Raw genomic sequence first — 27,222 nt, 5'->3', positions numbered from 1 at the left:
CAGTGCTGCATGTGACATTGTCCCCTGTCCCAGAGTTCCTACTGCTCGTGTGACTTCAGATTCATTGAAGGAATTCATTAAGGTTATTAAGCGTTGTACTTGTCATAGGCTACAGACTACTGAAGGACTTCCTGTCCACCTATGTCCTTCTGACAGCAATTTGTCATCACCTATTCATCTCATCCCCAAAAAGGAATCAATTTTCAGACTTTGCAGATATTATCATAGGCCCAATGCTTGCACCGTTTTAGACAATTACCCCATCCACACACTCAAGATTTTGCATTGCACGTAGGCTACATGGTGGTCAGCATTTCATCATCCTTGACTGTCGTAAACCATATCACCAGATTCCAATGTACAAAGATGGCATTATAACTCCCTTTGTTCAAATATTGCATTAAGCCTTACAAACTCAAAAATGCAGACATAGCAATGTTTTGCGGACTCTTTATTTCTCCAGTTTCCATTTTGTTATGCTTATCAGGATGACATTTTAATTTTTTACACCTCCTCTGAAGAATATGAGCAGCATCTTTCTCAATTAATCATGTGCTCTCAGATAACAGCACAGAGATAAATGATGACAAACCTCAACCACGCCTGACAGAAGTTACTTTCCTAGGCCACACTGTGAACTCTAAAAGTATATGTCCCATGTCTGAAAGCATTGCTCTGTAGTGTCACAGAATAGTAAAGACTTGGAAACGAGGAATATTGTCAAAGTTTCGTTGCCTATGCTGAGAGCCAGAGGCAGTAGGTTAGCCAAGAGGTAAGGGGATTGCACATATATCGGAATGTGTCGTGAAGCGGGGGCAGTGACTTGGTTACACACAACAGGCGAGAGAGAATTGCTTAGCATGCGGGTTTGTGTTAGACAGAGACTTTCGTAGAGGTATAGCGTCAGCTGTACTGCATTTCACAACTTCGCGTAAGTCACTCATAACAACATGTAACTCAGTCACAAGAACACCTAAGGGGTGATTAAGACAGATCATTCATCAGTATAAGTGGAACGAATGCATTCATTACAAACGAGCATGACGTCAGGATGTTGCTCGTGCTTCCTTTAAATATGCCAGCTTCGATAGCAACAAGGCACTCACAGTCAGACTTGCAGTTAGATGTGTACTATGTCACTGCGTAGCACTCACCTCAGTGATCGACATGTTAATCTTTATTAAGGAGATGTTGCAGTAAGGGCAGCCCATCCAGCAGCAGATGTGAAGGGACAGTACCAGCTCTGGTCCTCTCTGCTGCCGCTGTCAATCATCAACCCAGAATTAGCAGACATTGTGGCAGACTCGCTCGGTGCCAATGCTGACCACATCAGTGAGCCGTCGTAGAGATCGTGTGGGGCCTAGGCACTGTGCATCCGCCGTCACAACCGGGTGAGTCGACGACGCTGGGGCATTGCAGCCCGTTCACCCATCTACCATGGATGAGCCACCAGGAGGAGCAGGGAAGAAGACGGGGTGGGACAGAGTACACTCCGCACTACGAGAACGCTTCTCATGCCGACAGCACCGAGACTCCAACCCAGAGCCTCCTACATGCAGTGGCCTGCTGTCCATGCCGAGCCGACCGGTCAGCCGGACGCCGCCAGCCAAGCGCGGCCGAAGTCCACCACTACGTCACAGCATGCGGCCCTGTGCTAGCAAGACTGGTGTGGCCCGGAGCTGGTGTCATCGCTACGAGTCAGCGAGGACTTGAGGAAGGTAGTTGATATCACCAAGCTCAGCCAGCCCGTGTTACGCGAGCCACATTGTACTCGGCAGGAATAATGGTGTTATGAATTAATAATGTTTCTTTGGCGTTTCTGATGCGTCCACAGTCATTTCCTAGCATCCTGACAACTGGAGAGGTTACCGCTCGGCCTCCAGTCCACCGTAGGCGACCGGAACCACCGTGGCGCCTACAGGTTTGGTGTCAGAAGTCCTCGTGCCCAACGCCTACAGATTTGGTATCAGAAGTGTTCGAACCGCCCACTATAGCACTGGCCTGCAGATCTGGTATCTGGAGTCATCAACACCGCCACTGCACGACTGACACCAAAGAGTTGCGGTCAGAACTGTCGACTCCACGCAGCCTTGTGGTAACTGCACAAGGCGATTTTTGTTAATAACTATGGATGCACGTTCTTTGTTGGGAGTGCACTTTGTGAGACCTGCAGAAACAGCAGATTTATCTGAGTTTAAGGGAAGCAGTTGGGAAACGTACTTGGTACCAGTCAGATGTACTGTGTGTAATTTAACGAGGCATGGGGAGACATGCACGAAGTTTGTACCAGTAGAATGTTCAATTTGTAGACGGTTTGGTCACGCAGCGCACAATTGTAGAGAGTGTCGCTGGGAAATAACAAGGCGGTAGGATTAATTTTGTTTAGTTGTGCATTGTGAGTCTTGTTTGTCTTCTTGTGTGTAGTGCTCAACTGTGACAAAGGAGTTGAGTAGCTAGTGTAGTTATTGTTCTGAGGAGTATATTCAGTATAGAGTAAGTTGTTGGTAATTTGCACAAATCATGCCGGAAACAAGATCCATTAGTACTAAAGTGAGTATAGCTGCTCTGACGGAGCAAGTCTCAAAATTGTTAGAAGAGAATGCGCAGCATAAGTTACGTCATGTAGAATTAATGACGCAAATGGAGACCTTGCGTTCGGCACAAGAGTCCGAAACGGGTTCAAGTGAGTGCAAGTCAGTAGCAATGTCCAACCTTGCAATATATCCTTCAGTAGCTAACCTGATCATGCCTTTCTCGGGTAAAACAACAGAGGATGTCACAGTGTTCATTAACGATGTTTTGGCAACAACTGCAATGAGCAATTGGTAGGACGTAACTACGTTATGTTTGGCAAATTTGCGACTTGCAGGGGAAGCCAAGACGTTCGTGATGTACCATGAGACGCTTAGTAAGGCGAGCACGTTTGAAGAATTGGCAGATGGGTTAAGACAAAGATATCGTAAGCAGAATAGTGCAAGATTTTTTAGGGAGAAGTTAGCTAATTTGACACAAAAGGTCAATGAGACAGTGGAGTCTTTTTCAGATAGGATATGGAAAATTAATTCACAGACCTATGAATTATCGAGTAATCCTGATGTGGATCGTGTATTACTACGAGAGGCAGAAAATAGAGCCCTCGATGTATTCCTCGGGGGAATTCCTGCAGAATTTTCCTGTAGGGTTAGGATGGAGAGTCTTGGGGATTCAGCTCCAGCACTGCGTATTGCAATGCATCTGCAGGAGATAGACATTGCAACAAGGGTTTGCAATGATAAACACATCTTTGCATCAGAGAGGAATTGTTACCGTTGTGGGAGGAAAGGTCACGTGAAGGCTCAATGCAGACAGCCACAGTGCTATGCTTGTAAACACTACAGTCACAAGGCAAATGAGTGTCGTAGTAAGCAGAATGGTAACGGGAATAAACAGGAAAAAGCGTTAAACGGGAATGGGAGTGTTTCGGCCATCGAAAGACATTCCCGGTAAGCAGAAGTACGGTGAAAACTAGTACAGAGACATATTGTTGCTTGATGGATGTTGTAAGGAATAACAGATGTAAGTTTTTGATTGATACAGGGGCACATGTATCTGTTGCTAGTGTAGACCTTGTGGGTAGGAGAAGACAAGGTACTTCTAGGTATAGATTACATGGAGTAGGGAATAATGAGTTGCAATCATTGGGTACAACACAGCTCGTTTTTAAGATTGGAACTGTAGAGTTCGGAAAGCAAATGGAAGTGTTGCCAACTGTGGGACAAGGGTATTCTGTGATTCTTGGACTGGACTTCCTCGATAAACACCATGCCAAAATTAGTCTTTCACAGCGTACAGCTTAACTTAGAGGAAACTTGTTTTCAATGGGTACAACAGCTGTAAATGTTTCTACGTCACGAGGTGCATCCATTGCTAAGATGTCACCAATTGAACTGCGTACAAGGGCATTAAAGATGATTACGCATGTCAAAGTGCCTTCGGGTACAGGGAAGTTAGTTTGGTTGTCAGTAGGTACCGATGTACCACAGCAGAGACTATGTGTAGTGGAGCCGCTGCAGAGCAATGAAGCATGGATGAAAAGCATTGTTTTATTAGGAGGAGCATTGCGCGCGTGACAGATATAAATGGGGAACTGATGATTCTGGTCAGTGTAGATAATTTTGGGGCAGATGAAGTGAATCTCCCAAAGGGTTTAGTGGTAGCAAGTTTGGAAATACTTGACGATGAGGATATAGGTGAATCCCAAGGTGACTATAACGTCAAGCAAACCATCAAGGCATCTGTACTGCATGATAAGATTCATCATTTGGAGAATGGTGATCGGAAAGCTATGGAAGCTTTGTTATTAGAGTATTTAGATTTGTATAATTCAGAAGGTCCATTACCAGCAACTCCTATTACACAGCACCATATACCGACTGGCGATAGTCTGCCCATCTATAGAAAACCATACAGGATAGCGAAACACTTACAACCACTAGTGGAAGAATTTATTAATCAACAGCTAAGGGACGGTATTATAGAGAACAGTGAAAGCCCTTGGTCTGCCAACATAGTGGTAGTTCCTAAGAAGTCGTTGGGCGGTACTAAAAAGTATAGGTTTTGTTGTGACTATCGATTTTGAATGCACAAACTGTAACAGATGCGTATCCAATACTGAACATCACGGAAACATTGGACAACCTAGGTCGGTGCAAATATTTTTCGACACTAGATCTAAAGAGTGGGTACCATCAGATAGAAGTAAGTCCCGAGAATAGACTAAAGACAGCCTTTACAACAAGCCTTGGTCACTTTCAGTATCGCAGAATGCCATTTGGGTTGAAAAACGCTCCTGCTACTTTCCAGCGTCTATTAGACGGTGTGCTCCGGGGACTGAAACCGAAGATTGCTATGGCATACCTCGATGATATTGTTACTTTTTCGTGTAATGTAGAAGAGCATGTGGAACGACTGAACGAAGTATTTAGTAGGCTAAGAGCGGCAAATCTTACGCTTAATGTCGAGAAATGTCAGTTTGCTCAGACGCAAGTGACTTATCTTGGGCATATTATCAGTCAGGTTGGGGTAAGAACGGATGCTCGTCTAACGTCGGCTGTGCGTGGTTTTCCAGTACCACAGACCACTAAACAAGTTCAGCAATATGTCGGTTTATGTAATTACTACAGATGATATGTAAAGGGGTTCACGGAAATTGCACATCCGGGTTGTTAAAGAAAGGTGTTAAGTCTGAATGGACAGCACAGTGTCAGGAGGCATTCGAGAAGCTCAAACACATACTAACATCAGACCCAGTGTTGATACTTCATAATTTCGAACATGAGTTCATACTATCTTGTGATGCTAGTAATATTGCTGTAGGCTGTATTCTTTCTCAGAGGGTTAATGGGCAGGAACATCCAGTGGCTTATGCTTCCAGTCAATTGAATAAGGCAGAGAAGAATTATTCAACTACAGAGAAAGAAATGTTAGCAGTGATTTACGGTATCCCGTATTTTTGCTGTTATTTCTATGGGCGTAAGTTCAAGGTGATTACAGATCATGCAGCATTGAAGTGGTTGTTGGGGTTGAAAGATCCTTCAAGTCATTTAACGAGATGGGCACTGAAAGTAAGTGAATTTGACTACGAGGTAATTCAAACCAGGGGTAAAACATACAAATGCAGATGCCTTTAGTAGAAAAATAGCAGATGTAGAAGTTGTGGGCATAAGTGAGAAGGAGTGGATAAAGGCGCAAGCCACTGACAGAGAGAGTCAATTGTTCCGAATGCAACCGCAGTTTGAAATGCAGGATGGGTTGCTTTGCAGGAAGACGAAGTGCGGACTACGCGTCGTAGTACTGGAGTCACTGGGGGAAGAAATATTGAAACAAGCGCACAACCATGTATTGTCGGGTCATGGTGGTAAAAGAACAACTGATAGATGGGTAGCTGAAAGGTTTTGGTGAAGACACGTCGCAATGATGTAGAGCAGTATGTGCAAAATTGTATACCGTGTGCGCAGAGAGCAGATTTAAGTCATCAGAAAATTCAGTTACAGAGACTACCTGAAGCAGATCTTCCATTCATATTCATCAGGTTAGACGTAATCGGAGCATTTAACAAGACCCAAGTGGGTAATCAATACATATTAACAATATTAGATCATTTTTCCCGATACCTGGTAATGGCAGCTATTCCAGATCAGGAGGCAAGCACTGTTGCGCAAGCCTTAGTAAATAACTGGTTGCTGAAGTATGGTCTGCCTGATACTATAATTACAGATCAGGGTAGTAACTTTATGTCAGAGCTGATGAAGCAGTTATGCCGTTTATTGAAAGTTAAGAAATTTCGAACAAGCCCGTTTCATCCTCAGTCGAATGGACGAACAGAACGGGTTCATAGGACATTAGTTAAGATGATTAGTCATTACGTAAATTCAGAACACACAGATTGGGACGAGTATTTAAATCTGTTGACAAGCGCATATAACGTGAAAGTTCATACAGGAACGGGTCTCTCTCCATATGAGGTAATTTATGGTCAGTAAATGCCATCACCATTTGAAGTGCTCAAAACTCAGGTAGGTTCACAGGATGAGTCAGTGAAGAATTTCGCCAAGAAATTGAGAGAGATTTGGCAAAGGGTACGGCGTGCTAATACTAAAACTTTGGAGAAACAAGAGAGTACTGGGCTAAGAACAGGTAAACTGTTGTAATACAGAATTGGTCAATGGGTATTGTTGGCTAATCCTTATGTTCCGAAGGGTAAAACGAAGAAGTTTCTGGACCGTATCAGGTAAATGAAATAGTGTCTCCAGTGAATGTAAAGTTGCAGTTACCAACCAAGTCGTCAGTAGTTCATGTGAGTAGGATTAAGCCGTTTAAGGGCACAGTGGATGCGTTATCGCAGATTCCTCCAGCAGTAACAAAGGGTGTGAGGGTACCGAAGCTAAAAGAACAGCAGAGGAACGTCCCTTACGCACTTAGGTCTGGGGATAAGTAGATTAAGTGTCCTCGGGGAGGAACATGTCGTATTTATTGTTATTAAGTAATAGGGTATGTGCAGTTTTTACTTGTCATTTGTGTGTTTTAGACATGGTAAGGAAGGAAGTGATTGATACGGCTTCCTTTTCCTTCAGGTGCCGTGCCAGGATGTGGCACGGGAAACTTTTCATCAGTCTGGTACTGCTACACTGTTGCAGAGGAGAGGTGGTGCAGGTGCAACCACTAGATAAGGGAATTTTGTTTGCAAGAAAATTAGATGTGGTATTGTCAAGCTGCAGGTGGACAATTGTGTTCATGTATAATATACTGGGAGTGAGGAATGATGTACGGACACTACAGGATAGGTTTATGGCGCTACAGACGGCCACGGAGAAGGAGGGGTTGTTTCAAGACATACGGAATGAGTATCAAGAATTGGAGCTCTCATACGAAAAGCTGAGAAGGCAGCTGCAACAAGTAATGGAAGTGGTCCCACAAATGCTTGTTCGCAGGAAACGAAGGTGGTTGGATGCAGGGGGAGAATTGCTGAAAACAGTGTTTGGAACCACAGACGAGGAAGATATAAGGAGCTTAAATAGTACAGTGGGAGAGGTGCAGGAGTTGGCGGAGGAGACAAAGTTGAAAGTGGATTGGCACACGACACGTATAGGTAACATGGAGCAGTGGATATTGAATGTCACTAGAACAGTGCGGGAGTTGACGTCAGACCTGGAACGGTATGCAGCAAATACCAGGAAAGTGTTGAATGGGGATATAGAGGCTATACAGGCAAGATTGAGCCGATTAGATGGGAAAATACAAGTAGCAGTTTTATTGAGGGCATTAGCAGACAGGGTGGATGATGCGCGTGTCGAATTGGAAGTGTTATATGAAGCTATGCATCACACAGTGCATGGGCAATTGAGTGCCACTTTGTTAGGTCCAGATCAGATGCTGAAGGCGTTGCTGAAAGCACAGAAAGAATTCTCGGAAGGAGTGTGCCATGTCGTGCCTCCGGCGAAGCGGAATTTAGCGTTATTCTATCGCATGTCTAAAGTGAGAGTAATTACGGATCAGGCGAGTACACACGTAGAAGTGCAAATACCAGTGATGGGTATCAATTCGCGGTACCAGTGTTATAAAGTACACCCACATCCAATTAGATTGGGTGCACTTGGGAAGTGGTTGCCAGTGCAAACTCGGGAAGTGTTGTTAGTGTCAAGACAGAGAAGTGCTCATGTGGTAATGTCTACGGAAGATTTGACAGACGGTTTCAGGGGAAGTGTTTTTATTTGTCCAGCAAAGGAGATGGCAACCCACAATCATTTGTGTGAGATGCAGTTGTTCTTGGGGAATATGGGAACCTTAGAATGCGAAAAGAAGGTGTTACTTCCGAGACCGAAATTTCAGAAAGTTGGGGAACATTGGATTTACTCTGTGTTCGAACTAGAGACCGTAGTTGCCACTTGTTACAGAAATGGTAGATTGACAGATATGTCAAAGCTTGAATTGCAGGGCAGTGGGTTATTGATTAATGGCACTGGATGTGAAATAGTGGGGAAGCATTTTCACCTACCAGCTACTTTCACGGGTACAACAATGATTAATGTGACACAGCCTATCTTGTATTATCCAGAGGAACCACCACACATATTGCCTTGCCAGAACCTAACGTCCTTGGATGCCACATTGCTACAATCTTTAGATAGCCTGATTATCTCAGAAAAAGAGAAGATCTCAGGTAATCAACTACTGCAGCACATGCAGCAATATCGGGAGAAACGTAAGCAAAACACAAATATATTTGGTGTGTCAACGAATAGCATAATCTTAGATCTAGTGTTTATTTGTGCAACTTACTTTTGTATACGGAAAAAGGTGTCTTGTTCTAAAATAACAACCGTACATCAAATACCTATGGGATGGATCAGGAATAGTGGAAAGTAATATAAATAGATAACCAATGATAAGATTGGAATCAGTATTAAGTGTAAATAGATTATTAGCGGATAAGAAAAGTTTGACAGTGTTGAAGGAGTAGTTGTAAGATACCTGTAGAGTATAAGGAAGTATGGTGTGCACAACCAGTAAGTCCAGAATTGTAAAATTCGGGACGAATTTTCTTAAAGGAGGGGGATGTGTAGTGCCGCAGAATAATAAAAAGTTGGAAATGTGGAATATTGTCAAAGTTTCGTCGCCTATGCCGAGAGCCAGGTAAGAGGATTGCACATATATCGGAATGTGTCGTCACGCAGGGGCAGTGATATGGTTACACACAATAGGCGAGAGAGAATTGCTTAGCACGCGGGTTTGTGTTAGACGGAGACTTTCGTAGAGTGTAAGACAGAGGTATAGCGTCAGCTATACTGCATTTCACAACTTTGCATAAGTCTCTCGTAACAACACGTAAATCTGTCATAAGAACACCTAAGGGGCGAGTATGACAGATAAGTCATCAGTATAAGTGGAACGAATGCGTTAATTACAAACGAGCATGATGTCAGGACGTTGCTCGTGCTTCCTTGAAATAAACCAGCTTTGATAGCAACAAGGCACTCGCAGTCAGACTTGCAGTTAGATGTGTACTGGGTCACTGCGTAGCACTCAGCTCAGTGATCGACATGTTAATCTTTATTAAGGAGATGTTGCAGTAAGGGGGGCCCATCCAGCAGCAGATGTGAGGGGACAGTACCAGCTCTGGTCCTCTCTGCTGCCGCTATCAATCATCAACCAAGAATAGCAGACATTGCGGTAGAGTTGCTCGCCGCCAATGCTGACCACATCAGTGAGCCATCGTAGAGATTGTGCGGGGCCTGGGCCCTGTGCATCCGCCGTAACAACAGGGTGAGCCGACGACGCTGGGGCATTGCAGCCCGTTCCACCCGTCCACCTCGGACGAGCCACCAGGAGGAGCAGGGAAGAAGACGGGGTGGGACAGAGTACACTCCGCACTATGAGAATGCTTCTCATGCTGACAGCACCGAGACTCCAACCCGGAGCCTCCTACGTGCAGCGGCTTGCTGTCTGCGCCAAACCGGCCAGCCAGCCAACCGGACGCCGCAAGCCATGCGCGACCTAAGTCCACCGCTATGTCACAGTACGCGGCGCTGTGCTAGCAAGACTGGTGCAGCCCAGAGCTGGTGTCATTGCTACGAGTCAGCAAGGACTCGGGGAAAGTTGTTGATATCACCAAGCTCAGCCAGCCTGTGTTACGCGGGCCACATTGTACTCAGCAGGAATAAAGGTGTTATGAATTAATAATGTTTTTTTGGCGTTTCTGACGCATCCACAGTCATTTCCTAGCATCCTGACAACTGGAGAGGTCACCGCTTGGCCTCCAGTTCACCGTACGCGACCGTGACCACCGGGGTGCCTACAGCTCATATTATGAGCTTACCACCGCCAGTCACTTTTCTCGATCTCTGATGTTTATTGGGGATTATTAATTTTTTCAGGTGCCACATTCCTCATGCCGCCTCTCTTCAGGTGCCCCTAACTGATGCCTTAAAAGGTATGCAGTCACCAAGTCACGTAGTCGCAAGACATGACTCGAGCCTTTAACCTGAAAACAGCTCTAGGTAATGCAGTCACACTAGCCCATCCTTGTGCTGATGCCCCAATTTTAGTCACTACTGATGCGAGCTATACCATGATCAGCGCTGTGCTGCAACAACATATAGACAAAACCTCTCAGCCATTACGCTTCTTTTCCAAAAAACTGTCTGCTTTGCAGTGTAAGTGGTCTGGCTTTGATGGGCAACTTCTTGATATCTATGAACCCATACCTTATTTTTGAGAGTATATCGAGGCACGAGACATCATTATTTACACAGACCACCATACTCTCCTCGACACACTACGTAATCCTGCCAGTAATCTCAACTCACGCCACTTTTGGCACATGGATTTCATCAGCCAGTATATGACAGACGTCAGTTTTATCAAAGGCATTGATAACATTGTAGCAGACTACGTGTCATGCACTCACGCTTAGAAGCCTCTTTGACCAAGCAGAACTTGGAAGACTACAGACTACAGATCCTGAGGTGCAGTCAATAACTACAAACAACTCCACCTCCATACGCATCCAACCATGCTCTTTCCCTGGTGTCACACAACCGATCCTTTGTCGACACACACACCTTTGTCACTTGTACATCTTCTCCTTCGCCAGGCAATCTTTTCTTCACTGCATGGACTAGCTTACCCGAACACCAGATTGACAGTCTGGCTCGTCACTGAATGTTTCATCTGGCTGAATGTTAAGAAAGACTACCACAGGTGGGCTCGAGCATGCCTATTGTGCCAGCTTGCTTAAGTTGGTCAGCACATTCAGCTGCCTCTTGAACACTTTGAGATTCCAAACGGACATTCTGAACACATATATATGGACCTCATTGGCCTCCTACGCCCCTCTAACAGCCACTGCTACATTCTGTGGAAGTTATTTCATATGACAGCTTATTGCCCATAAAGTAATGGGTTGGTCGAACACTGGAACTGAACACTGAAAGCAGCTTTAAAGTGTCTCTCTGACTCTTGGTCCAACACACTTCCATGGGTTCTATTGTGCACACACAGCCTATAAAGACGATTTGAAAGTCTCGCTGCCAGAAATCCTGTATGGCGAGCCCCTCATATTACCTGCTGAAATTTTTGAGGACTCTAATACTACTGACGACACTCTAGTCAAGCTTCTTCCCTCTCATATCATGTGCAGGTGCCTACCGCAACCCTATGCACACACACACCTGTAAGTTTCTCTCCACAAAGAACTTGCAACCTGTGACTTTATTATGTTATGAGATGACACCATTTGTCTGGCCATGCCTCCACTGTATTGAGGATCACATCAGGTTCTCAGTCAATTGGAAAATAGTGGCAGTCATGCTATACAGCAAACCACAAACAGTCTCCCTACAATGTATTAAACTGGCATGGGTTCTAGCAAGCCACACATCAGATGACAAGGACTCAGAACTCACCCTAAGTGTAGCCACGGCGAGCAACTCGATTCCTGGCAAACGGTCAGTAGATACTCTCACCTTGCCCTCCCTCCCTACTCGTCAGGGCAGTGTTAGTGATCGTGTTCCTAGCAATTAAGTGTTGCATGTCATGAATCAGTCGTACCTTTCTTCTCACAGCCCATTCCTTCTGTTGCAATGGCTACATTCGCTGTCAGCATCTCTGTATATCCCATCAAGGATATATCCTTGAAACATCATAAGGACTATCTGTTTGTTATTCATGCACCACCTCACTCCCTCAGAGAGTACGACTGTAACCTAATGCTCATCTAAGCTTTCCAATTATCTAGTGATCAGCTTTCTTCAAGTTTCCATCAGCAAGGATGGCCCGGTTGAAGACTAGCAGTTCTGCGATTTCCACAGCGGCATTAAGAATAGACAATTTTATAGCAGCGATTTAGAAACTGTATTACTGCACTTGTATTAGGAATTGTATATATTGAAGAGATTGCTTATGTTGATTGTCGCCCTTTGCTTGCAACACATCACTGTAAATTCTCACAGTTAAGTATTGTCATTTATTTTATGCAATAAAACTCTATAATATGATTTGCTTGAATTGTATAGCAATCCAAGAAGCAGATTTCCTAGGCACACCAAATCTGACGAGTGGGCAGGACACAACATTGGCAATGAGTTATATGAAAACCCCGTGCCTGGTGGCCACTGTTTTTTGTGTGCTTTTCTGTTTGCTGGCGCCTTAACTTTTTACTTTGTCTTTTCTTTTCAGGGGTGTGTTTACTTACTTTAACAGTCTCTCTTACGGTGTTTCTGTTAATCAGTGTAATCAGGTGGGCATTGTAGAAATTTTCTTTGCTTTTGTACTTATTTTTATTGATTGCCTTGTCTGTTTATTACATTTGTCTTTTCCAACATGCCAACCCCACTCTCCCACCCCCTGCACAGGTGCCACAGCTGCAAGCAATAATGCAACACAGCAAACACAGATGTTTCAGTTTCCGAGCCAACAAATATCAACCCTACTAAACACAAAGCAGCAGCTACTGGCCAATGCTGCACTCCCACCAGAACAACAAGCACTATTCACAGGACCAAGTGCCATACTGCCTTTTCACCAGGTTCATGAACAAGACGAGGAATGGCTCGAGTGGTTGCAACAGTAATTGCTCACAAAGTACCAGGTGCTATGAAAATTCATTATTTTCTGTCCACTGTAGAATGCAATTCTGAGTGAATTTTCCTATGATCAGGTTGTAGATTCACTCACTTACTACTATGACCAACAAGTGAATGTGGTAGCAGCTAGCAGTAATTGCAAGAAACTGTCAGAACAAACTTATTGCAAGTGGGTAACAGATTTTCAGGGTATGACGAGGAAATGCAAATTAAAATGTGCTTGTGGTGCTTTACACTCAGATGTTACGTTGTGTGACGCGATCATGTACAATGTAATTGATGTCAGACTTGGAGAACAGATTTTGAAATGGTCCGATTCATCATTCCAGCACATAGTGCAAATACTATATCAGTGTGATTCAGGTGCCTTGTCAGCCGATAAATTTCAGGAGCCGCAAATTTGTCAGGTCGATTCGCCCCTTGCTCACGACCAGCCCATTAGGAGGAAACAGCTCGTATGCGCCATGCCACGTAAACAACTCTCTAAACATGTGAACAGAATTAAGTCATGCTTCCACTGCTATTCACAGTACAAATGACAAATGCCAAGACTGCCTGTCCAGACAAGCACAGTGTTACACTTGTGGCAAGAAAGGCCATGTACAATCTGTATGTTTGCAACAGAGCAATGATACAAATTCTGCCCACTCACAAAAATCTGGTTACAAGGCCCATGTAATCAATGCTGTGTACTCCAAGTCTTCTGCAGGCATTAGCAACGTTAGAAAAACTAGCAAGCAAACAGTTTCTTCAGTGCTACACCAGTCCAATAAACTTTTTGTTCATTTGCATATTAGTGGAAAATGTGTGAAAATTCTGTTGCACACGGTTGCCTCTGTTACATTGTTGAATCGTAACACATATGAACTGTTAGGCTCCTCACACCTGTCTAAATCCAATATGCACCTGGCAGCTTATAGTGGACAAGACATTCCTGTTCTCGGAAAATGTACTTTGCCTGTCACTTGCATATACGAACTGTAACTTTCACTGTGCTACAATCACACAATTGTGAGAACATATTTGGCCTTGATTCGTTTTATTTGTTTGGCTTTAAAATTGTGGATTATATGCTGTCTGTGACTGCATCCAATGCTAACGACAGTGTAGCTAGCTTGCTGAAAGAATTCCTGGAACTCTTTTCTGAAGGTTTAGGCAAGGCTAATAATTTTGCTGTGCATACTACTATGAAAAACAATGCTCAGCCAAAATTTTGCCAGTCCAGACCTCTTAATTGCGTTATGGGACAAAGTCACTGGTGAACTTGAAGTATTGCAAGATAGTGGAGTTATTGCGCCCATATCAGCTAGTCAATTGGCAAGTCCACTGGTTTTGCTCCCCAAACCTTTAGGCCCCATTTGTCTCTGTGTTGACCAAGTTTACAGTCAACCCACAAACTGTGATTGATATTTATCCACTGCCACGGCCAGAGGATCTCATGGACAGATTAGGCACGGTCGCTACTTTTCAAAACTTCATTTGTGCAATGCATATCTTCAAATACCACTAGATGAAGAATCTCAAACTATGTTTGTTGGGAACACTCATTTGGGCTTGTTTAAATATTTGCATTTGGCTTTTGGCAGTGTTTCTGCACCTGTCATTTTCCAATGGTATTTGGAACAGCTGACTGCTCAAGTACCAAACTGTTCAAAGTACTTGGATGATATTGTCATAGCAGGTCGTAAACCTGAAGAACACATTGCAAATTTGCGTGCTTTGTTTTGTGTGTTATCTGATGCAGAACTAAAGTGTAGACTGGACAAGTGTAACTTTTTTAAACCTGAGTTGCAGTATCTTGGTCATGTCATAAGCAGTCAAGGTGTCCATCCTCTTCAGTCATATTTGCATATTTGTTAGCCATACAGGACCTGCCAGTTCTCGCAATGTCACATAATTGCATTCAGTCTTAGAAAAAATGAACTATTATATTCAATTCATACTGAATGCAGCACAAATTGCAGCTTCACTGCATCACTTCCGTCACACGAATGTCCCTTTCTTTGGACAGATGAGTGCCAAAAAGCTCTTAAAATACTTCAAAGATGCATTGCTCAGTGATCGGTGCTTGATTCACTTTGATCCTGACAAACTAGTTGTGTTGCAAGTTAATGCTTCCTCTTAAGGAATCAGTGCAATGCTTTTGCACAGATTTGGTGATAAAGACAGGTGTATTTCTTTTGCATCTAAAGTGTTGTCCAAAGCTGAGTGTAACTATTCACAAATATAGGAAGAGGCATTGTCTATTGTGTATCGTGTCACTAAATTCAACCACTATTTACATGGCAGAAAATCCTACTTACTGTTAGTAATGGAGCACAAGCCACTGTAGTCCTTGTTTCATCCAATAAAGCCGGTACCTGTACGAACTGCCCTAAAATTGCAAAGATGGGCTTTTTTGTTGACTCAATACCAGTACAAGGTTGTTTATCATCCAACAGCTCAACATGGTAATGCGGGTACACTTTCACATATTCCGACTGGTCCTGGTACAAACTTTGACACTCCTGCTGCATCTTGTTGTCACATTGATGCTCATGATTCTACATTGCTTCAATTCTTTCCTCTGAACTACAGGAAAATTGGGGTCGACAGAAGCGTCCGATCCCACGCGTCGGCTTTGACCCGTGACGTAAGGGTGTTGTCGCGTGTGATGTCATGACAGCGCGGAGTTTGGTTTGAGTGTGGCTGTCTCCAGTTCTGTTTTATCTTATTTTATTTACTTTTCTGGTCTGTTCGTTCTATCTCGTGAGATTTTTTTTTTAATTTAAAAACACTTATTACTTATTTTAATTATCTGTTTCCTCCAATTTCTGTTTTAGACAAAAAACACTAATCAGCTACTGAAGCATCTTTATCTTCTATGGGTTGCAGGGGTTACGACCCCTGGGGAGGTGGGTGGGTATTCATGCATGGCTGTCTTCACTTACACGTTGTAGCTACGCAAGGCGTCTAAATTTGTTTATATTTAGTTAAACACCCCATTTCCTGTGCTTGTCCTGTTAGTGTCATTAGGCTTCTTGTGGAAAGTGTGTGTGTGTGTGTGTGTGTTTTTGTTTCCGCCATATTTGTGACGTCATGGGTCAAAGCAGACGGGCGGGATCGGACGCTTCTGTATTTCCGAAAATTGCACAGTCCATCGAAGCTGATTCAGATTTGAACATTTTTCTAAAATACAGTTGCACATCTTGGCCTCACTCATTGCATAGCATAAAGAAATCTGTAGTGCACTGACACTTTGCACGTTAACATAGCCTCGCTGTGGACAGTCATGTGTGTTGATCCCCAAAGCTTTGCAAAAAGAAGTGTTGCATTTACTTCAATAAGGACAGTGGGGGTTGTTTGTATGAAACAGTTAGCACATTGACACTGTACTTGGCAGGGTATGGACACCGAAGTAAAACAGATGATGTCACAGTGTCATTCATGTGCAGAAAATCAGTCTGCTCTGCCACAAAAATTCTCTCCTTGGCCTAAGATGCAATCGCCATGACAACATGTGCACGTAGACTTTGTGGGACTTTTTGGAACACTTGGTTGATTGTGGTACACTCTTATGGCAAGTTTCCTTTTGCTGTGCCAATGAACTCGACAATGTCACGTGGCACCATTCAGGTGTTGTGTCCTCCATTTTTTGCCCCGAAGGTTTGCCTGAAGTCATAGTGTCGGACAACGGCCCCCAGTCCATGTCATAAGAATTTGAAACATACTGTGAATGCACTGACATACAGCATATAACTAGTACACCATCCCACCAACAGTCAAACAGCGAAGCAAATGTTTTGTCAGAACCTTCAAGCAGCAGGTGGCTATACTTCGCTTTGCACACACCAGGGACCAAGCACTGCAACTGTTTCCGGCCTCCTATCATTTGCATCCACAAGATGGACCACTGCCGATGGAATTGCTTCATGGCCGCCACCACTGGACACTGCTCCACCTTCCTCAGCATCCGGCGCCAACGGAAGGTCACAGGTATCACGTCACACCACATGATATTGCGTTTTACAGGGTTTTTAGTGGTAGCAGATGGTGGGCATGATGTGAGATCCTTCAATGATTTGGCACGTGTGTGTATCTCATTTCAGGCCCAGACGGATTGCAGCGCCTACATCACAATCAAATTTGCCACTGTCATGAGCACAGTGATCCTTCTGTGTCTCTTCCTCCAGCTTCACAGATCCTGAGGACAGCGCGGCCACAGCAGACACCAGAGGATGTCATCATGTCACTGCGAGATGAACCCAAGGAGACAGAGCCTTTTCCTCCTCTGCCCCCCCTCATCCTACTGATGGAGCTGGACCCGCCCACACCACAGCAGTCGACACCTTCTACATCTGGTTATGGGACTCAGGAGGTGGACGCGTATCCTTCTGGTCATTTTCTGGGGGACATTTCTGCCAGAGTAAAGCCCGAAATGCAGCGAATGAGCGGAAGCCTGATGTCCCCTGCAGCTACACTTCCAGTCCAGTGCAGTGTCCACAATCCTGCCTCCCCTCCCATTGTTGAGCTTCTTGTATGATGATGGTCCGTCACTTTGGGGGAAGGAATGTTGCAACATAAAGTCAAGAGCCAGGCTACAGGTTGGGAATGTTAGAGCAGAGAGGGCTCTGAAGAAGACGTCAGCCAATTGCATGCGGACCAACCCCTCTGTAGGACGACAACCCGACGGCAGCGCCCTCGACACGAAGAGGATGTAAGTGCTGGCCATGCTCCCGTTGAAGACTGGCAGTTCTGCGATTTCCACAGTGGTATTAAGAATAGGCACTTGTATAGCAACGACTTAGGAACTGTATTACTGCACTTGTAGTAGGAACTATATATTCTGAAGAGATTGCTTATGTTGCTTGTCACCCTTTGCTTGCGACACGTCATTGTAAATTCTCAAAGTTAAGTATTGTCATTTATTTTCTGTAATAAAACTCTTCAATATGATTTGCTTCAATTGTTGTCTAGCAGTCCGAGAAGCAGGTTTCCTAGGCACCCCAAATTCGATGAGTGGGCAGGATACAACAAATCCATGACAATCCATGACTGTCAGGATGCTATCATAGTTCTGCACATGTAGCCTACACACTCCTAGCATTTAGAAAACCAAATCCATGACTGTTGGGATGCTATCACAGTTCTGCACATGTAGCCTACACACACTTAGCATTTAGAAAACCACAGAAGCAATACGGTTGAATGATGTTGGAGAACTGAAATTGAGACTCTTGTGTTTTACTATCTTCCTCCGCAAATTTTGCCCCTTCTATATAAGAATTTGTACTCCTTCATTTTGTAGAAACCAAATATTGAAAATGTAAGTAATTATCATGAATACAATCTCTACATACCAGCACAATATAAAATACAGCGTTATAACACCCGCTTGTGACTGAATAAATGTGTTTAGTTGTGTTGATGGGGTACGAGGCAAAGTAAGGAATTTTTTTGGGGGGCACAGTGAGCATATATGCTCACTATGTCCCAAGTGTTGTTTCTTTTGCATACAATATTTCATAGCTTTCAGAAAACAAAAGTGGTTCACTCCAGAGAGAGAAAAACTACTTTTGGCCTAATGCCTGCTGAAGATACAAAGATAGTTGTGGATAGTGTGACTCAAGATGGCATGAAAATTCTGGCAGCAGCAAAACAATGCAACATCCCTAGACAAACTCTTGAAAGGTTAGCTATCTTGACAATATGATCATAAAAGAGATGCAGTAATTGGAAGTGTACCAGAAAATACTGATAATGATACCAATAAGGTAGATCCCAAAGACACCAGCACAAGCACTACTCAAGTTATAAGGCTGTCTGCCATTTGTTGCTGTTTTAATAGTTCAAGAGCCTTGGTACTACTGAAGGAAATTTTACCTTTTCTACAAGCAACCATCCATAAGACAACAGCTAAGCACAGAAGAAAAAAAGGAAGGACAGCAATTCTTACTGATAGATAAGAGAAGCAAGAGCTTGTAAAATGTGAAAATAGAAAGAAAAAAATTTGGTTGAACCCTCAACACCAAACAACCAACAAGACCATTTTTAGAAAATGTCAGAAGGCAACTTCAGCCACAGAGCAGCTCATAGATGCTATGCTATTCTTCAGATGAGTAACAGTGATTTTAAATTGAGTCTTCACATTGAAGAATTTAACATGGGAAGTGGGATAAAAGATAATGACTACATTTTTGTGAAAGTAGCAACCGAACAAAAAAAAAAAAAAAAAATACATTGCCACATCACTGCACTTATCAGTTCTATTAATAGAAATGGCAGCATTGCAGTTTTACTCTCAACTGGGGTGATACTGACCCCCTGGGTGTAACACTGACCCCGGGGTCAATTTCACCCTTTTCTTTCTATTCCTGGATAAACTTATATCTTCTTGAAAACAAAAATTATCCTATAAAAAATTTAGTTGAAATGCCGAGAATGTACCAAAGGCCTACAGGTAGAAGATTGGAAGACAGTACCTAGGTGTGGATAAGGAAACACTGGAAGAAGTGATCTGGTTAATTAAAAAGACGCTGTACTCTTAACTCCAGGTGAACAGGATATGAAGAGAAAAAGGAAGCTGCAGCTGAATCTCTGGCTTCTTATATAAAAATTCCTATGTGAACAGAAAGAAATCAATAGCTCTTTCAAATAAAAAAAGGAAGAAAATTGATGTGAGTCCTGATAAAGCTGCTACAGCTGTTCATGCACTGAGTATTGGTCCAAAATCATGCAAAACATCATTAAATGTGTCTGCACTGCATAAAAAGATCAAATTGCCTGCAGTTACAAATGATACAAACTATCCCCAGCCTGGTTGTTCTGTCATCCACTGCTAACGAAGCACTCTCAAAGCACAAGAAAAATCTCTTTCAAAAGTGTGACAATTCTTTGTCAGAAGATGAACTTGGTGTACTGAAATTGCCAGAGACTCTGGAAACTGATGAAAGTGACTTTGATCCTTCACACGATCCAGTTGTTGAAGAGTCGCTGTACACTAAGTACAAGTGCCATAATCTTTTTTCAAATGACTTTGTTGTGGTGAAAGCAGTTGGGGGTAAAAGGAGGGGGAGGGGGAAGCAAACTTTTCACTATTTTGTAATATTCAAAGAGTTGCAACAAAGGCAATGGCAACTGAAGTGCTGCCTCCACTGGAGCTACAGGCTGGTGCGCATAGAATTCTGTATAAATTTCCAGGTAGGATTTCAGTAAAAGATGTTTACTGTTTTTAGTCAGTAAAAGTTTTTTGTAGTGTGTTTTAAACAAAGGATTGATAATTATGTCATAGAAATGTGTATTTCACCGATATATTGCTTATCAATGCTTAACAAAATATTCAGTTTCCAATGGGGATAATTTAAATCTCTTTACAGGGGTAATACTCATACTAACATTTATTCCAGGACCATTCTGCAAGTGTATATAACAAAACAAATTTGAGAGGTCAATGTAGTCCGACATTGTGGGTTTCACTGACCCCCCCCCCCTTTTTTTTACTAATCTATGAAAAATATAACATACATAGTGCACTATGAGTGTTGTATATGAATAACGTACAATAATAAAAATCATCATGAACACACACTCGTATGTGCAAGAGATATTCTACAAAAACATAAAAAGATGGGTCATTCTTATTACAGATGATGGTAACTTATCTGCAATGTCACGTTAAGTTTGACAAACATTTTTCACTTCCTGCAAAAGCAACAGTATGCAAAATTAGCTTCACAGATGTCACCTGTAAACTATGAATGCCTTCCACAGTCAGCAGCACAAAATAAATTGTAGCAGTAGCTATATATCCTATTCACGTATATTTCCAATGCCCAGCCATTATATTCCATACAAATTCAATGTGTCACACAACATTTACTAAGAAAAATAAATGTTTTTTCCAATCTGAAACTTCCTGGCAGATTAAAACTGTGTGCCCGACCGAGACTCGAACTCGGGACCTTAGCCTTTCGCGGGCAAGTGCTCTACCAACTGAGCTACCGAAGCACGACTCACGCCCGGTACTCACAGCTTTACTTCTGCCAGTACCTCGTCTCCTACCTTCCAAACTTTACAGAAGCTCTCCTGCGAACCTTGCAGAACTAGCACTCCTGAAAGAAAGGATATTGCGGAGACATGGCTTAGCCACAGCCTGGGGGATGTTTCCAGAATGAGATTTTCACTCTGCAGCGGAGTGTGCGCTGACATGAAACTTCCTGGCAGATTAAAACTGTGTGCCCGACCGAGACTCGAACTTCTGTAAAGTTTGGAAGGTAGGAGACGAGGTACTGGCAGAAGTAAAGCTGTGAGTACCGAGCGTGAGTCGTGCTTCGGTAGCTCAGTTGGTAGAGCACTTGCCCGCGAAAGGCAAAGGTCCCGAGTTCGAGTCTCAGTCGGGCACACAGTTTTAATCTGCCAGGAAGTTTCATATCAGTGCACACTCCGCTGCAGAGTGAAAATCTCATTCTGGTTTTTCGAATCTGTCTGTGGATTTCTTTTTATGTTGTCCCATACCAACACTTGGGGTGCCCGTGATAGGGGCAGAGTGGGTATTTTCACATCACTTTGCTGTCCATTATTCTGTTTGTAAAATTTTTATCAGTACGAAATATGTAAATGAATAGAGGTACTAGATAATATATACTAGATGATATAGGCTTTCTGCATGACATGAAATAATCCATAAATATTATCAAATTTCATCACAAATTATTCCAAAACAAAAACAAAAAAAATGTGCCAACTGAGGCCCAGACTATGAGACCCCCCCCCCCCCCCTCCCCGCCACCACCGCCCCTTCCCATAATTGTTTATTGTTTTGTTTGTGAAACACTGTGATGCCTCCAGTGTTTGGCCTGGTGGCACTTTACCTTTTTAAGTACAAAATATATATCAGTACTGGTGATCTGGTAATTATTGTTGTTCAACAATTGCATTCTGCTTCAACATATATGGGTCTGTACGAGGAACATACATTCCAATTTTTATTAAAAAAAAACAATAAATTGAAATTAATTCTTCATCATCTTATTTAGTTTTGGCGAGTAGAATAGGAATTTGCGCTTTATAGTTTCAGCATCCAGCACTGAATTACCGGTACTTAATGGGATTTGTTCCCAGCGAAATGACTCTCAAACGGTCTCAAAACTGATGGACTGCTACGATTAAGAATTTAAGATACACCTCTTACATTATGAACATCTATTTTAAGCTTGCGTCTAAACAGAAGCTTCAAAAGTAGCATACAGGACATTTGCTTACAGTATAGAAGAGACGAAGTCAAGTAAGAAAAACAAGCAACTATATCAAGGGGATCTATGACCTCGTAGTCTCCCGCCTTTAAACCAACCAACCAACTACATAAAGACGGTCGTCACCCTTGGTGTTCATTGTTTTTGTTTCCTTTTCTCCGAAATTTCGTGCCAGAGGTTCTCGTGTTAGCACAGACCACAGAGACCACAAATAACATTTCTGTTAAGACAGTTGTCACCTAGGAGTCGATTGTGTGCATTTCACAGCATATTTAAAATATCGATGTGATAACCTAGATTTGCTACTCAAATTAGCATCGCGTGTCTGTTAACTGTGCAGTCTTATACCATTAGTTTAGACGATGTACGCGCTGCAGTGAAGCGAGCGCAAAATTAATGTGCACTTGTTTTCTATTCATTTTTCACGTATGCGTTGTTGAATATCTTCGACTTTCTTTGAATGGCGTGCATAAGAACAATTTTATTAATCAAGTTTTGCATTAAACAGTGTTCTGAAACGAATTGGCGAAATAACTAGATCCCACATAATTATGTTACATTAGCAGATATTCCGGAAATAAGTAAAAGTTATAAGGAGAAAATGAAACAAAACACAAACTATTCATTTATCATGTTTTGGAAACTTAATATAGGCCACTGAATATTCTATACAAATGATTGCGTTCAGAAAATGAATTTTTACCTGCAGGACTAGTTGCAAACCTTTCGTGTTTTCTCAAAAGAAAGAGGCGAGCGGAGAATGCACAGGATGATGCGTCAACTAGTGCCAAATGAAGGCGACTGAATTTCATTAGTTGGCTGTGTTCAACAAGTGTCGATTCGTTGGTTGACTGACCGCAATCAATATTAATTATTCACTGAATATAGATGAGACGTGTGAAAGCACATTGTACTGACTCGTGCAGGAATCAGCTTCACCTTGGTGGAGCTTGTGTGAGTGAGTTAGAAAAAGAATATATACCAGACTGGAACGCTTAAAAATCCTGAAATGTAGAGAAAGATTTACAAATTTCAGCTGTAAACTGTGCTTAAATATAAGCTTTAGTAAATAACAATGTAAAAAACAATTGGAAAACATAAATCTGCAATGTAAAAGCAAAACCTGCCCCCCCCCCCCTCCAACTCATGAAACTAATCATTCCAGGTCTGTTGTAGATCAGATATTAATTTAATGCTAATAAGCAAACTTACATTTCCGCAGTACTAAAATTAAGTCCTAGAGATCCTCATGCATAGGTGATACCTTTTGAGACCACAAATGACTTGTCACATAAGATCAAACAAATACCTATTTTTCAAAATAGGACCTACAGTACCCACAGAATACTGCTCTTCAGAAAGTATTTAGCAAAAGAATCTTGGAAGCCAGTCAATAGGAGATTGATATACTGTATCAGTAAAATTTTAAGTTTTCACAGATATAGTGAAAACCTACTTTAGTCTTGAGTTCCCTTAAAAAGTAGAAGATAAGGTTGAAGCGCCCATAAGAGTTGGTTCACATCTGGTGTATTAAAAACTTGTAGATACGAAAGAAAATAGTGCTAGTCCTGTTTTTGACAGATACTGATACTTTAAAACTCACAAATCCATCCTGAGGATAGTAATTAGCGACTGGTAAATGGTACATATTGAAGATATGCTTCTAACAGGACAAAAGCAATATGGGATGTGGTATAAGAGAGAAATTAAAGCTGAGAGAGACCATGTTGACAACATTACCTTACAAAAGGAATCTGTAGTTGCACAGAAAATATTTTTGATATGTAAAAATACATAGAGTGTAGCTTTACATAAAGAAGAGAAATTCACTTTTAATTATTGTGTAAAATGATTTTTTTACATCCTACAAATGGGAGGGGGATATAGCAAGCTAAAAAAATATATAAAAAAACGAAGAAAAAGCTACAAACCCAGCACTTTGCGAGAATAGATCATGTATCAGGCTTCAGTATAAATAATATGGACATCTGATTTCTGAACCTTTCTCTCATCTGGTCACTTTATCTTTCGTCTTGACACCAGAATATATCACACCACAAGGCAATATGCTAGCACATGTGAGACCTATACAGAATGACAATGACATTGCCAGAATAACATGCAGTCCTGATGTTTGAAACGCACTAAATAGTGTAGACAATATTGTATCGAACACACTGCAAAAAGTATAGGAGCACTAAGACCTATACGGAAGGAGGCATAGACAAGCATAAGCAACACAACAAACCACATGACAGGATACAAGCACAACCACAGATTCTGAAACCCAGGAAAGAACCAACACACTATGCACTGAGTGAACATGACTCAGAAGGGATCAACATTTAAGGGATCCCAAACAACAACAAAAAACACAGCATGCCATAACACAGCCACAAACAACACAACATTCAGTAACAACCATAAAACAAAGCACTGACACAAGCAGTAACACCATATACAAAGACTCTGGCAATAAGGCAAATGTTGTCTTGGAGTCAAAGGCTTGAAGAAATTTTATTCTGAGGCTACTTCCCCCCAATGACAATTGTATATTGTTGACAGTATACAGCACACACACAGTAATGTATTATTTGTCATTATGTGTTGGCAGAATTATATTCTCTTCTTTACGTAATGCCACAAACAATGTATTTTATATATCAAATGTATTTTCTGTATAAACCATGAATAAAACTAAAAATGTAATGTTTTAAGTTATATAATGAATACTGCACTCAGGTAGCAGTGAACTACAATATACACACATCAAAAAACGTTTTGCATTACCCTGGTTCCCATAACTCCTGAAGATGGATGTTGATGTTGATGTGGATGTTGTATCACAGACACAGTCCCTTTGACTGTTCAGAGACGTCTAAAGAGGTAAACAACCGTGCATGAGCAGTGCCCATTAGTTGAGGTCCGCCCTGGTAGCTGAATGGTCAGCATAATGCACTGCCATCCTAAGGGGCCCAGGTTCAATTGCCGGCTGAGTCGAGGATTTTCTCTGCTCAGGGACTGTTGTGTTGTTTTCATCATCATTTCATCCCCATCCGGCACGCAGGTCGCCCAATGTGGCACTGAATGTAATAAGACCTACACCCAGGCGGCCGGACCTGCTCCGTAAGGAGCCACCTGGCCAATGATTCCAAACGCTCATTTCCATTAGATGGAAGGGGTCCAGCAGCCGATCAGTGCCAATCATTCCACCAGGAAAGAGTTATACAGCTCGTGTTGTCTGTAGTTCAACCATGCCTAGATGGTCAATACTGCAGTTCAATCACGTCCACGTTTTTACACTCCTGGAAATTGAAATAAGAACACCGTGAATTCATTGTCCCAGGAAGGGGAAACTTTATTGACACATTCCTGGGGTCAGATACATCACATGATCACACTGACAGAACCACAGGCACATAGACACAGGCAACAGAGCATGCACAATGTCGACACTAGTACAGTGTATATCCACCTTTCGCAGCAATGCAGGCTGCTATTCTCCCATGGAGGCGATCGTAGAGATGCTGGATGTAGTCCTGTGGAACGGCTTGCCATGCCATTTCCACCTGGCGCCTCAGTTGGACCAGCGTTCGTGCTGGACGTGCAGACCGCGTGAGACGACGCTTCATCCAGTCCCAAACATGCTCAATGGGGGACAGATCCGGAGATCTTGCTGGCCAGGGTAGTTGACTTACACCTTCTAGAGCACGTTGGGTGGCACGGGATACATGCGGACGTGCATTGTCCTGTTGGAACAGCAAGTTCCCTTGCCGGTCTAGGAATGGTAGAACGATGGGTTCGATGACGGTTTGGATGTACCGTGCACTATTCAGTGTCCCCTCGACGATCACCAGTGGTGTACAGCCAGTGTAGGAGATCGCTCCCCACACCATGATGCCGGGTGTTGGCCCTGTGTGCCTCGGTCGTATGCAGTCCTGATTGTGGCGCTCACCTGCACGGCGCCAAACACGCATACGACCATCATTGGCACCAAGGCAGAAGCGACTCTCATCGCTGAAGACGACACGTCTCCATTCGTCCCTCCATTCACGCCTGTCGCGACACCACTGGAGGCGGGCTGCACGATGTTGGGGCGTGAGCGGAAGACGGCCTAACGGTGTGCGGGACCGTAGCCCAGCTTCATGGAGACGGTTGCGAATGGTCCTCGCCGATACCCCAGGAGTAACAGTGTCCCTAATTTGCTGGGAAGTGGCGGTGCGGTCCCCTACGGCACTGCGTAGGATCCTACGGTCTTGGTGTGCATCCGTGCGTCGCTGCGGTCCGGTCCCAGGTCGACGGGCACGTGCACCTTCCGCCGAGCACTGGCGACAACATCGATGTACTGTGGAGACCTCACGCCCCAAGTGTTGAGCAATTCGGCGGTACGTCCACCCGGCCTCCCGCATGCCCACTATACGCCCTCGCTCAAAGTCCGTCAACTGCACATACGGTTCACGTCCACGCTGTCGCGGCATGCTACCAGTGTTAAAGACTGCGATGGAGCTCCGTATGCCACGGCAAACTGGCTGACACTGACGGCGGCGGTGCACAAATGCTGCGCAGCTAGCGCCATTCGACGGCCAACACCGCGGTTCCTGGTGTGTCCGCTGTGCCGTGCGTGTGATCATTGCTTGTACAGCCCTCTCGCAGTGTCCGGAGCAAGTATGGTGGGTCTGACACACCTGTGTCAATGTGTTCTTTTTTCCATTTCCATGAGTGTACTTTGTGCCAGGAAGGGCTATCAACAAGGGAAGTGTCCAGGCATCTTGGAGTGAACCAAAGCGATGTTGTTCAGACACAGAGGGACAGGAATTGTCAATGAGATGCCTTGCTCAGGCACCCAAGGGCTACTACTGCAGTGGATGAGC

General features: G+C 43.3%; 1 protein-coding gene across 3 annotated transcripts in view; it reads right to left on the bottom strand.

The window, feature by feature from the left end:
- Positions 1-23,141, bottom strand: part of LOC124795520 (peroxisomal acyl-coenzyme A oxidase 3-like) — a 342,519-nt gene extending 319,378 nt beyond the window's left edge. For 2 of the 3 annotated variants that reach the window (XM_047259589.1, XM_047259591.1), the window contains exon 1: positions 23,055-23,141. The gene's annotated coding sequence lies outside the window, so the exon portion shown is untranslated. The remainder of the gene's footprint in view (positions 1-23,054) is intronic. The other variant, XM_047259590.1, reaches the window with a different exon arrangement.
- Between the last annotated feature and the right edge of the window lie 4,081 nt (positions 23,142-27,222).

This window comes from Schistocerca piceifrons, chromosome 4 (genome assembly GCF_021461385.2).
Source record: "Schistocerca piceifrons isolate TAMUIC-IGC-003096 chromosome 4, iqSchPice1.1, whole genome shotgun sequence".
NCBI lineage: Eukaryota > Metazoa > Arthropoda > Insecta > Orthoptera > Acrididae > Schistocerca > Schistocerca piceifrons.
Note: the sequence above shows the minus strand (reverse complement) of the source record. Positions and strands in the feature narration are given on the sequence as shown.